The sequence below is a fragment of the Benincasa hispida genome, chromosome 11, assembly GCF_027475165.1.
Source record: "Benincasa hispida cultivar pf3 chromosome 11, pf3_genome.v1.1, whole genome shotgun sequence".
In the NCBI taxonomy this organism is placed as follows: domain Eukaryota; kingdom Viridiplantae; phylum Streptophyta; class Magnoliopsida; order Cucurbitales; family Cucurbitaceae; genus Benincasa; species Benincasa hispida.
Window position 1 is genome coordinate 5,221,894 of NC_143488.1, and position 13,365 is coordinate 5,235,258.

The following is a 13,365-nucleotide window of genomic DNA, read 5'->3' on the forward strand; positions in this document are numbered from 1 at the left end:
TTTTGTAATATTTGGGTGTTTGAAATTTGGCCTTAACTATTAATTTTAAAGCTTGATTTATGTTTAGGTTTGATTAAGGATTCAAGAATTTCACAAAGATTCAATTGCTTTTTAGTTCGACCTAATATCAAGGTAAGTAATATTACTACTGGAACTACCCACGGGTCAGGTATTAGATGTATGCTAGCATGTTAAATGAAGGTTATGACAGAATGACAACATGAAATATTGATAGTATAACATGGTTAAAGTATGTTCTGTTACGAGATCCGAATTATTTATTTATGCACATAGACACTTGAACGCTAGTATGAGATGGTATGTGCTTCCATGATTGTATTTGATCTAATGATGTTGAGGTATTCATGTATGTTGTAGAACCATGATGTTGAGGTATATGTGTATGTTGTAGAGCCATGATGTTGAGGTTTATATGTATGTCATAGATTCGTACAGTGATGATTATGATGTTGAGACTGTGCAAATGTCCTTACTGATTAGTTAGATGCCCATTATATTTTGTGTTTCCTTTGGGATTCACCAGTTTGTGTTTCTTTCGGGATTCACCAGTTTGTGTTTCTTTCAGGATTCACCAGTTTGTGTCTCCTTCGGGATTCACCAGTTTGTGTCTCCTTCGAGATTCACCAGAGGTAGTGAGCATACTTAACTACAGTAGGATAGGACTCAATCTTCTTCTTGTTTCATGTGCATATGTGTCCAATGAGGACTAGGATTCACCAAAGATGGGTATCTAGAGGATATAGATGCCCAGCCTGACCCCGGTAATGGGGTTACTTACTAAGTATTTTATACTCATTCTTTCTCATGTTGTTGTTTCAGGTAAGGGTAGAGATGCACCCGCGATGGACAAGCGGAATTCGTGATCGAGCCACTGGGACTAGTTTGTACGCTTCCGATCATGAGATTTAAAGTTCTTTTCATGTTTCTCCTAATTTTTAGTTTTGATGTTTAAAACTTACTGTTAAGAATCAATTTTCAGATTTATTTGTTATCCTTTATGATGTATGGGTACCCTGTTATTGGTTTAGTATTTGAATTTAATGAAAGTCTTTTGAACTTACCTTAATTAATTAGCATTTATTTCGCCATAACCGAGTGTCGTTTTGAGTTCAATGCATGCATGCATTTAGTAACAGCCTAACTTAAGTCCTAGGGGGTCGGATCGTTATAAAATCCACTGTCTCAAATGAAAAAAAGTATATTGGAAGAGTTGCCTTCTTTTTCTTTTGGACTGTATTATACTCATATACGAGTAATTGAAACATATGCAACAATGAACCTGAAGTTCATGAATCTAGATATATTTAAAATTTGCCATGACCGATTGGATCATCCAGGATCTATAATGATGAGGAGAATTATTGAATATTCAAATGGACACCTATTGAAGAACAAAAAGATTCTTCAATCTAGTGAATTATCAGGTGATGTTTATTGTAAGAAAAATTGATAATTAGACCATCACCAGCTAAAGTGGGACTGAATCACCTACATTTTAGAATGAATTCATGGTGATATATGTGGACCTATTAACCCACCAAGTGAACCATATTTTATGGTATTAATAGATGCATCTAACAGATGATCATATGTGTGCTTATTATCAAGTCGAAATCTTGCATTTGCAAGATTACTTTCTCAAATAATTAAGTTAAGAGCACAATTTTCTGATTATACAATTAAGACCATTCATCTTGATAATGTTGGTGAATTTACATCCCAAGTTTTTGATAATTATTGTATGTCAATTGAGATAAGTGTTGAACATCCTGTAGCTCATGTTCATACATAAAATGGTTTAGTAGAATCATTTAAAAAACGTTTGCAATTAATTGCTAGACCATTACTTATGAGAGCTAAGCTTCCTTCATCTGTATAAGGACATGCTATTTTGCATGCAATGTCACTTGTATGCATTAAACCAGTAGCTTATCTTAAGTACTTGCCATTACAATTAGCTTTTGGACATGAGCCAAATATTTCCCATATGAGATTTTTTGGATGTGCAGTATATGTTCCAATTGCTCCATCACAACGCACTAAGATGAGTCTTCAAAGAAGGTTAGGAATATATGTTGGATATGATTCCCCATCAATTATTAAATATCTTGAGCCCCCTGATGGGTGATGTATTTACTACATGATTTGCTGATTTTCATTTTCGTGAGACAAATTTTCCAACATTAGGGGAAGGAATTAAGAAGTTAGAAAAAGAAATTACATGGAACGTATCGTTATTGTCTCATTTAGATCCCTATACAGATCAATGTAAACTTGAAGTTCAGAAAATAATTCATTTGAAAAATATAGAAAATCAATTACCAGATGCATTTATAGATGCAAAAAAAGTAACTAAGTCACATATATCAGCTGCAATGTTCCATAAAAAATTGTTATTCTAACACAACAAGTTGTCATTAATGAGTATGGAACATGTCAGAAGCATGGTAGACCAGTGGATTCCAAAGATAAAAATTCTCGAAAACAAAAAATAACTAATAGTGAAAAAGACTTGTTGAGGATGTAAATACCCATAAAGAAATCCTCGACATGACTAGTGCGGAAGGTGAAATACCTAAAGATAATAATGATATTTTAATAAACTATGTCATGACAGGAAACAGATGGAATCAAACTATCTAATTATTGACAATATTTTTGTGTATAATGTTGCTCTTGATATTATATCTGAGAATGAGGATCCTAAACCAAAATCTGTTGAAGAATGTTGACATAGAAAAGATTGGCTTTAGTGGAAAGAAGCAATCGAGTTAGAACTATACTCACTTTCAAAATGTCAGGTTTTTTGACCAGTAGTCCCAACACCAGAAGGTGTTAAACCTATGGGATACAAATGGGTATTCATGAGGAAAAAAAAATGAAAATAATGAGGTCACAAGATATAAAGCAAGACTAGTTGCACAAGGTTTTTCACAAAAACTTGGTATTGATTTTGAGGAGATGTATACTCCGGTGGTAGATGCAATTACATTAAAATATTTAATTGACTTGACTGTGTATAGAAGTCTGGATATGTATCTTATGGATGTAGTTACAACATATTTATATGGACCTCTTGATGATGATATTTATATGAGAATCCCAGAAGGATTTAAGGTACTTGGAACATATACATCAAATTTTCGGGAATGGTATTCAATAAAGTTACAGAGATCATTATATAGATTGAAACAATTAGGATGGATATGGTACAATCGCCTAAGTGGATATTTATTGAAAAAAGGATACAAAAAATATAATATGTCCATGTGTTTTTATAAAGAAATCACAATTAAGATTTGCTATTATAACTGTATATGTTGATGACTTAAATATAACTGAAACACTTCAAGAGCTTTCAAAGGCAATAGAATATCTTAAGAAAAAAAAATTGAGACGAAAGATCTCGGAAAAACAAAATTTTGCCTTGGTTTGTAAATTGATCATTTAGCAGATGGAATATTTATTCATCATTCAACTTATACAGGAAAAATTTTGAAAAAATTTTATATGGACAAAGCACATCCATTAAATATTCCAATGGAAGTCTGTTAATTAGATATAAAGAAAGTTATATTTCGACCTCGAGAAGATAATGAAGAAATTCTTGGTCCTAAAGTACCATATCTTAGTGCAATTGGTGCACTTATTGTTGGGTTTTATGCTAAAACTTGTGGTTTAAGTAAACAATAAACTCATTATGTGAATCGATAAATTTGTTATTGAATACATGAATTGCTTATTTCGTTTTAGAAAATAAATCTAATAAACTAAAAGATCCATGACAATTACATGAGTACTTGAACTTTATGTGAAGACATAAGAGTGGATCAGGTTCGAGTAAATAGTCAAAATGATTTATAATATACGAATAAGGTTGGGTGCCTTATTCTGGTAACACTATCGGATACGACCCACTCTATAGTTGTTATAAGAAGTTGTAAATGAAGTAATCCTGATTCATTCATGGGGTGACATGAGAAGTGAGGGTGTCCTGTGCAATGAGTTTGCATAAAATCAGATCAAGAAATAAGTCACTCTTACATTATAATGTTGTTTACTATTTAAGACTGACTATTTCATAGCGATGACCTAGGTAATTTAACTTAATCCTGAGCTAACTATGAACTCCTGTTTATTCGGGATTATCCTTAGATTTGCATAGGTAAGGGCTGACTCAATAGCGCCGAATCAATAAACCTCCATTTCAGGGGTACGATCGGGTAGATAGTTGGGGACATAGGGTGCAAGATGGAATTCACTCCTACTCGCTTTCAGGGATAGTAGAGAGGTTGTTCCCTACTGACTCTGGGTCTTGAACAAGGGGCCCCACCATCTCATTGGTCTGAGAGGGACTCGGTTTGATGATCGGATCACAAACAAATTGTTCATTAGAGGATCAGTAGAACTTAAGGAATAAAAGGTAATCTCGTAGGTAAAACACCCTTTTGACCCAACTGTTATTGCGAACAACCTGTGAAGGGTTAACTTACTAATTATGGGTATATCGAGTGGACACAATATATCTACAGTGAGGAAAGTGCAACTACTAGGATTTAGTAGAGTGACCCGGTAGTTAATGAATGAGGGTTAATTTGGTGTAAAGAGTTTAGCCAATTAATCTCGGATCGTTAGAGCCCATGATTTGTAGGTCCATTAGGTCCCCTACTAGCTCACAAACGGAATTAGCCTAAGAATAGCGTGGTAAGTTGATTTGAAACGTTCAAATTCGAATTAAGGGAATTAGTAATTATATGTGATATAGTTACACGTTTAATTTTTGAATTAAATGTAATTGGAGAATTGATTATTATATAAATATTATTTAAATATTAATTTCATGAATAGAGATTCATGGTAATTGAATTGATAATAAATTAATTTAATATTTGATATTAAATTAATTGAACTAATTAAATCATTTAATTAATTATTAATTTTATTAGAAAAATTGATTATTGAATTAATTTTTGTAAAATTAATAAAATTTTAATTTTAATTAAAGAATTAAAATTGGAAAAAGTTTTGATTTTGAAAATAAAATTTCAAAATAAAAAAAGGAAATTGAAAATGAGAAAAATCTCAATGTGGGATTTTCGCAATTTTAAACAAGAAGGTTAGTCACTTTCTTACACATAATTCCACTATCAAATTTAAGGAGTAGCTGGAATCACTTCAAGTGGTCAATTTGCATGAGAGTCATGTAATAAAACCACTCTTGATTGAGTGGAAAAGTTGATGCAATTGTTGAATTGCTGAGTTTTGAAGGTTGAGAAGTTGTTCTTCAACAAGCTGCAAAACTAGTTTGTTTTGAGTCCCATAACTCAATCTAAGGCTCCTAGAGAATAGTAGGAAAGCTCTAGTAATGGTCCACAACAAGAATTGGAGAAGATTGCAACTGATATCGAGTTTGAAGAGGATCTTTAAAGGTATGTAATGAACCCTCTTACTACCATATGAATATGCCTATTTTGACGTCAAAATTGAGGAATTAGAATGCTTAATGATTCTATTTTCTTCCGTTGCATGTTTCTGTAAACCAATAATTGGTATCAGAGCATCATTAAGCATTCAATTTGAGTTAATTTTGGCTTGGTGGGTTTTTTTCATAAGTTGTATGAAAATGGTGAATGGATATGATTTTTTTGAGTTTTGACATTGATTTCTCTTCAATTATGTTGTAATTCTTGTAATTGGCTCTTGATTGACAGGGCTTAATGTGTGATTAAGTGTTTGTAATTCAATTGGAGTCATTAAAGTTGCAACTATGTTGTAATTGAAGAAAGAAGTGAAGAAGGTCGAGTAGCAGAAACTTAGCAGATGAAATATTTATTCATCAGTCAACTTATACAAGAACAATTTTGAAAAGATTTTATATGGACAAAGGACATCCATTAAATATTCCAATGGAAGTCCATTCATTAGATATAAAGAAAGATATATTTCGACTCGAGATGATAATGAAGAACTTCTTGGTCCTAAAGTACCATATCTTAGTGCAATTGGTGCACTTATGTATCTTGCTAATAATACAAGACCAAATATTATTTTTCAATAAATTTATTAGCTAGATATAGTTCTTCTCCTACAAAAAGACATTGATACAAAATTAAGCATAAACAATCGATATGGATTTTTTTTATTCAAATAAATCAAATTTTGATCTTGTTGATTATGCAGATTCTGGATATTTATCTGATCCACACACAGTTAGATCTCAAACAGGTTATATGTTCACATGTGAAGAAACTGCTATATCATGGCGATCGTGAAACAGACTATAAAGGCCACTTTCTCAAATCATTCTGAAATTCTTGCAATTCACGAGGCTAGTCGAGAATGTGTATGGCTTAAGGTCAATGACTCAGTACATTCGTGAAACGTTTGACTTGTCTTCTAATAAAAATCTTCCAACAATATTATACGAAGACAACACAGCTTGCATAGCCCAAATCAAAGGGGGATATATTAAAGGAGATGAAACAAAACATATTTCACTGAAGCTTTTCTACACTCATTATCTTGAAGAAAATGGCGATATCACTGTACAAGAAATTTATTCGAAGGATAACCTGACAGACTTATTTACAAAGACATTATCAACCACAACTTTGAAAAATTGGTGCACAACATTGGAATGCAACGACTCAGAGATCTTAAGTGATGTTTTCATGAGGGGGAATAAATATATTGTATTCTTTTAGGAGCATGTATTATATGAAATATGTACTATTTTTTCTTTACTAGGATTTTTTCCCATTGACTTTTTCCTAGTAAGGTTTTAACCAGACATATTTCATGTATATATAGGGGCATCTAAGGGGGAGTATTATGAATATTATAGTAATAAATAGATGCCAATTGCTTAGTGTCCCAAAGCCATGTGTCACCCTTCATGTTGTCCATGTGCCTTGTAATTACTCATGCTTGGTGTCCATATAAGTCCATTATTCTACTTGCCACTTTGTCTATAAATAGTGGCATTTGGTGGATCTTAAAACCACATATACATTGATGAGAATTCCACTTCAAAATTCCACTAATTTTCATATTATTCAATTTTATAATTTTAGTTATTTTATTTTATATATTTAGTATTATTATATTATATTTTTTCTATATCCGTGTTTCTGTTGTGCTCCTCAAATTCACAACAATCATAACATTTTTTTCTTAAAAAAAAGTTAATTTAAGAAATTTGATTGGATAGTTCTATATTGGTAAAAAAAATTATTTTTATTGTTAATTAAATATATTATTTGTTAAAAAGTCATTATTGATACACCATTTTTCAAAAAGCTAATCAATTATTGATCAAAATTTTATTTAAAAGAAATTTTAGGAATGTCAATTAATTCATTATGCATTAAGAATATCATTTATTAATATTTTTTTTTTAAAAAAGAGAAAACATCGAGAGAAAATATCAATTTATACCCCTAAATTTTAGGAGTTGTATCAATTTAAATTCTAAACTAATAATTGTATCAATTTAAATCATGAACTTTCATAAATGTATCAATTTAAATCCTGAACTTTCATAAACGTATCAATTTAGATTTTGAAGTTTCACAAGTGTATTAAACTTAACCCTCCATTATGTTTTATTTGGATACAATTATGAAAGTCTAGGGTTTATATTAAAATGCTTATAAAAATTTAAGATTTAAATTGATACAAACTATTAATTTAGGAATTAAATTGATATAATCTCAAAGTTTAGGGATATAGATTGATATTTGCTAAAAAAAAAAAAAAATCCCTTTCTAAATGTTAAGACAAGATTTGTTCATGAACCACGAAATTAAATAGTTATTACTTATTTGCGTATTATTTGTTTTTGTTTTTTTTATTTTTTATAAAAAAAAATTGAAGTTTTTAATTTTAACCATTATCTTCATCTAAAAATTCGAAATCCACTATCATAATTTGATTTTATAACCGGAAAATTTTGATGAGTAGCTTTATTATAAAAATATTTAAAACTATGTGTTTATTATTGTTGATGCCAAATTTTGATTAGAAAGATTATACTAATCTTAATAGTGGTCTCGACGATAAATTTGTATTTTTCAGGGAAGATTGCTTGTTTGCAATAGAGAAAAAAACTGTACACCCTTATGGTGTAGACTACACACGCTCCAATGTTTAAGTTAGAAAGAGTTTGAAGGTTCTCAATCTAAGTTTTAGCCGGTCAATTAGCTTACCTTGCATCTCCCCCCTTTCTTCTATTTTATGCTCTGATCCTCATCTTTTTCCTTCTCGGTTTCTTATTACTCTTTCTTACTCTCTTAGGATTCTACATCAGGTTAAATCTGTGTGGTCCTCACCCAGTCTGAGGTTGACCTTTTTGGGATCCCTCCTAGGTTGGTTCGGACTTCCTCCTTATGGCCATGATGCTTTGGGTTTTTGGTCAATGAGCCTGTCCTAGAGGCTCGACTTCGGCCTAGATGAGGCCGACCAAGCTGAGCTCACTCCTTAGCCTATTTTTCTAATAGTAACAATTGTAAAAGTGAATACAAATATGGTATTGGTCTTTTTCTTCTTTTTGTAATCATTAATTAATTATTAACTTATATATTGATTATCAACCTCAACCTAACTTAACCAGTTAAAATATACGTTCTTGATCGAGAGATTAAAAATTCGAAATTTTTATCCCACTTGTTTGCTAGACTAAAAAAAAAAATCAGTTAACTATAATCACAGTAATCAATGATTAACCAAACATATTAGTGAACATGGAATACTCACGTTAACCTACATGTGTTTTATTTTTTGTACAACTTCTACTATTATTTATCATTATTATTTTTTATGAATAATGTTAGATGAACCATCCCATCACACATATGCCTAAATGGGTTAGAATATTTTTATCTCTATGTTATTTCTTTAAGTTAACTTACATTAAAAGATCATGGGCGGCTATTATGAAGAATACGGGTAATTAATTAGAATAAGGGTAAGAGTCTTTGGAACGTTAGGTTGTTGTAGGCCCTAATGATAAAAAGTGTTACCAAATTTAGAGTAAACACAAAAATCTCTTAATTAAACTAAAAGCAACATGTTTTCTTTATTTTGTAGAGAAATATTAACAACATATGGGACCAAAGCTTTTATTAAATATCAAACTTATTTAGGTACATCAATAATTATGTTGGATTTGTTGAGATTCAATCTATCTTGTGGGTATCATAGGAATCTCTTTTTTCTTATTGAATGTAAGAATATTGTTTTTTATATGTGAGAAGTATGTTCTTTAATTAATCTTTGTTTCCACCTCCCAATTTTTCTCTTCCTAGCTTGTTCTTAAGAGATTTTGAGAGATTCTTACTTTATTTACCATGTTTAGACTCTAGAAACAACCTAATTCAACTAATAAAAATTTAATTAGTCAATATAAAAAGAGAATAAAAACGTGACATGAATTTTGTAGGTACTAACTTGATATAGGAAAATAATAGAAATTAACACGACAACTAAGGTTTGGTTTAAGGTTTTGTATATGCTTGGGAATAAAAGATGTCAAAAAATAGAATACCTGGAAATCAAAGATGACTGTGCTTGGTTGTGTATCAGAAATACTTTTAGAATTTTTTCATCAAATTATGACATTTCTCATGTACAATTAAACACAATCAATTTTTTTCTTTTATTCTTAGACATCTTATTCTTAGACATCCTTTATTGATAAACATCTATAAAATCTTAAACCAAATGACCCTCCGTATTTGGCTTCTTGCATATATGGTTTAATTCTGATAGTCCCACTACAAGAATTCTAGGTTTTAATGTCGGTTGGAAAAAACTAAAGCGAATGTACAATGTCGGTTTCTTAAAAAATAAAAAAATGGATCTTTAATGTCGATTTTTAAACCGACATTAAAGATGGGGATACAGTGTCGGTTTAAAACCGACATTGTAGCTCTCTATTTATTGTTTCCCCATCAATTTTCACTTTTTATTTCCCTCCTTCAATTGTTTGCTATCCTCTCAAATTTTAGGGTTCGGTTATACATAGGAAAATGAAAAGAAAGAGAAAAATTCAACTTTAGGTGTATGACTCCCTTTTCCCTCGTGAGTTCTCTCACCTACGACCCTCGTCGTTTTCATCTCCCTCACCTGCACAAGTGTCATTGGCCACATCTACGCCGCCACCTTCATCGATCATCTGCAGGTCTTCGTCCGTCACTACTGTCGATTGCAGTATATTTTAGTGGGTGTTCTCCTCTCTCCTTTTTGAGTTCCTTCACCCACGCCTGTGTTCATATGGAACTTCTTCGCTCACCTTCGCCGCTCATGTGCCTCCTATCAGCACCTTCGAACGCTGTGGATTATCAATCATCGCCTACCTCGATCGATAGTTTTTTGTTTTTCTCTTCTTCTCTCAACTTTTTTTTCTCTCTCTCTTTTAAATCTCCACTCACTATTGCACAGATCTGTGGATCTGTAGGTGCACCGTTCTTTGAATTACCACTGATTCTATTGTGGGTGAGAGTTTATTGAGTTTCTCTTTGACTTTCTTGTTTGCTCTTGAATACCTACTAAGATTTTGGCCTAATCTTGAACTACCTATTATGCATGGATTATAGATTTGAAGTTTGGAAGAATTTTGAGTTTGGAAGCAGACAGTTCTACAGTATTAAAAGATTGCTTCAAGTGCTTTAACAAAGTTCTTAAGATTTTATAAACTTTTTAGATTCTTTAATAAGGTTGGAAATTTGGTCATGACCCCTAAATATTGTGTTTGGATATACTTGATTGGAGTTGTGTCCTTTCACTGAAAGAAAACACCAGGTACCATCCAGCACCTCAGAGCTCCAACTACTGCAAGTGTAGTTCTCTTTTTCGATAGATTGTTGGCTGAATATACCTTGCCTTGTATGTGTTTAATGTAGCTTTTTGGGCATAGGTATTATGAACGCCTATAGTTAGAGTGTTGGGGTTGATGCCCTAAAGTCTCGTACCCTGTAGTTTGTAAACAGTTTGTACGAATGCTTGTGTTATTAATATATGATATTTACTTCACATCTTGTATTATTTCTCATTTAATTATTTTATTTGCTTTACCACAAACTAATAAACATAAAATCCCTGGTTATCTGTATGTGACTCAAGCATGTATGTGGTGACATACAAGTGGATCATGTCTTGAGTGATAACCAAAATGGTCTGTAGTATATGGATACAGGAGGGAAACCTTATCCTGGTAATGCTACAGATGCGACCCGCTTTGTGGAATAGTCACAAGTGTTGTGACTTTGTCACAGATGGTCTGATCCTGATCATTCGTGTTGGGGATATGCGAGCGGGGGCGTCCTATACAAAGATTTTGTATAAGTCCTGATCACGAAGTGTTAACGTCTCGTTATATAACACCGTTCATAACAGAGACTTCACTTCACTAGAATGACTATAGGTAACATGACCTCAATCCTGAGTGAGTTGGGAACTTCTGCCATTGAGGGTTGTCCTTTGATTTGTATTGGTGCGAGTGGCCAGGTCGCCAATTCAAACCTACCATTTTGGGAATTTGTCTGATTTGGGAGCTGGGAACTCAGCTACACAAGATGAAATTCACTCCTTCCTCGAGGCAGGGATAAGTAGATAAATGGCTCTCTTAAGGTTTGATTCCGAGGCTTGAACGATGTGACGCCAAACACCTTTTCCTGGCCCGAGAGGTGTTCACATATAGTTGGACTATATTGTATTGTTCATTAGAGGAATCAGTGGTACTTAAGGAGTGAGATGTAACTATAGGGGCATAACGGTAAATTGATCCAGCTGTACTTACGAGCATCTGTGAAGGGTCATCGTACTCATGATTGGTTATATTCGATGAACAGAGAAATATATCTGTGGTAAGAAGAGTTCAACTGTTGGTCTTTAGTGGAATGCTTGATAGTTAACGGATGGTGGATCTCGTGGCTAAAGAGTTTAGTCAGCTATTCATGTACCGTTGGATCTTCGAGATAGGTCCATTAGGTCCCCTGGGTAGCTTGGATAAAAGTCGAGAACCAGTATTTGGGTTAATTTGAAATGTTCAAATTGACAAGAGGAAGTTCGATTATATATGATATAATTGGACTGGTTAATTATATATGATATAATTGAAAAATGTATGAGATACATTATTTTGGAGAAAATTAGATATAAATATGATTTATATCAAGTAGAGGAGAAAATACTATAGTAGATATGTGATATCAAACTACAGGATATAAATATAATATGATTAATTAATTAATTAATTGATTAATTATATGATAATTAATCATTTTTCCATGTTCGGATGTGAGTAGTGGGCTGCGTTAGTTATGGTAACCGATGGGTTAAAAATGAAAAAAGTTTTCATTTTGAATCATGCAATCGATATTCATTCTTCCGCCCAAAAGATTTCGTGAAATGATCGCCCGAGAGCCTATACGATAGCTGCTTCTCCGCCTAAACGATTGTTCACCTCACGATTTAACTAAACGATCGTATACGTTTTTCCCAAATGATTGTTCAGCATTTCATACACGATCATATAGCTTCTCTATGCGATAAGCGCTTCTGCTATACGATAGCCCTGTTTTCTCTCCCACTTGCTTATCACCTACACGACTCGTTTATCCTCCGTCCTCTACCAAATTCAATAAAGCCCACCCTTTGGGTTTTCACTCCGAGAATACCGGGGCTCATTAGTGGTGGTGTCGTCCTCGTTGTGGCGTTCGTGTTTGCATTGATCGTATTGCTGCAGTCGATATTCCTGCCGAGTGTTGGTAGATCTATTGGAGGATTCAGCTGCGTTGGGGTTCTAATGTTCGAATATAGTCTTCAACTAGTATGGAACCCTTTCCCTGTTAATTAGTTTGTTCTAAGCATGCCGATAATTAGATTTATTTGCATAACTGTATGTGATGATTGTATATTGTTTGTATTTCGATCATGGTGAGATCGGAGCGATTTGAACACGCTCAAGAAACTCTCGGTAGGAGATCCTTCATGGAGACCATAGAAATTGGAAACGATTTCATTCTAATTCTTACAAGAATCAAGGAAAGAAACAATTCCTCCCTTTTGGTATTGACTTTGAAAGTGGAAGTATTGTAGAAAATAACCCTCAACTACACCTTCATTATAAGCAACTGACTTTACCAGATGTTTCTTTTGCAATGTTTAATGAATCTAAAAAAAGACTTGTACAATTGTAGCTCCTTTATTAGAAAAAAAAAAATTCTTTTGATTGATTTATTTAGTGCAAATGAACTATTTGATTGTGGTTTTTTATAATGCTTTGTTCAAAATTCTATACTGCATGCTATATCTAGTTTTTAGATGGTGCTAAGCTCAAAGCTC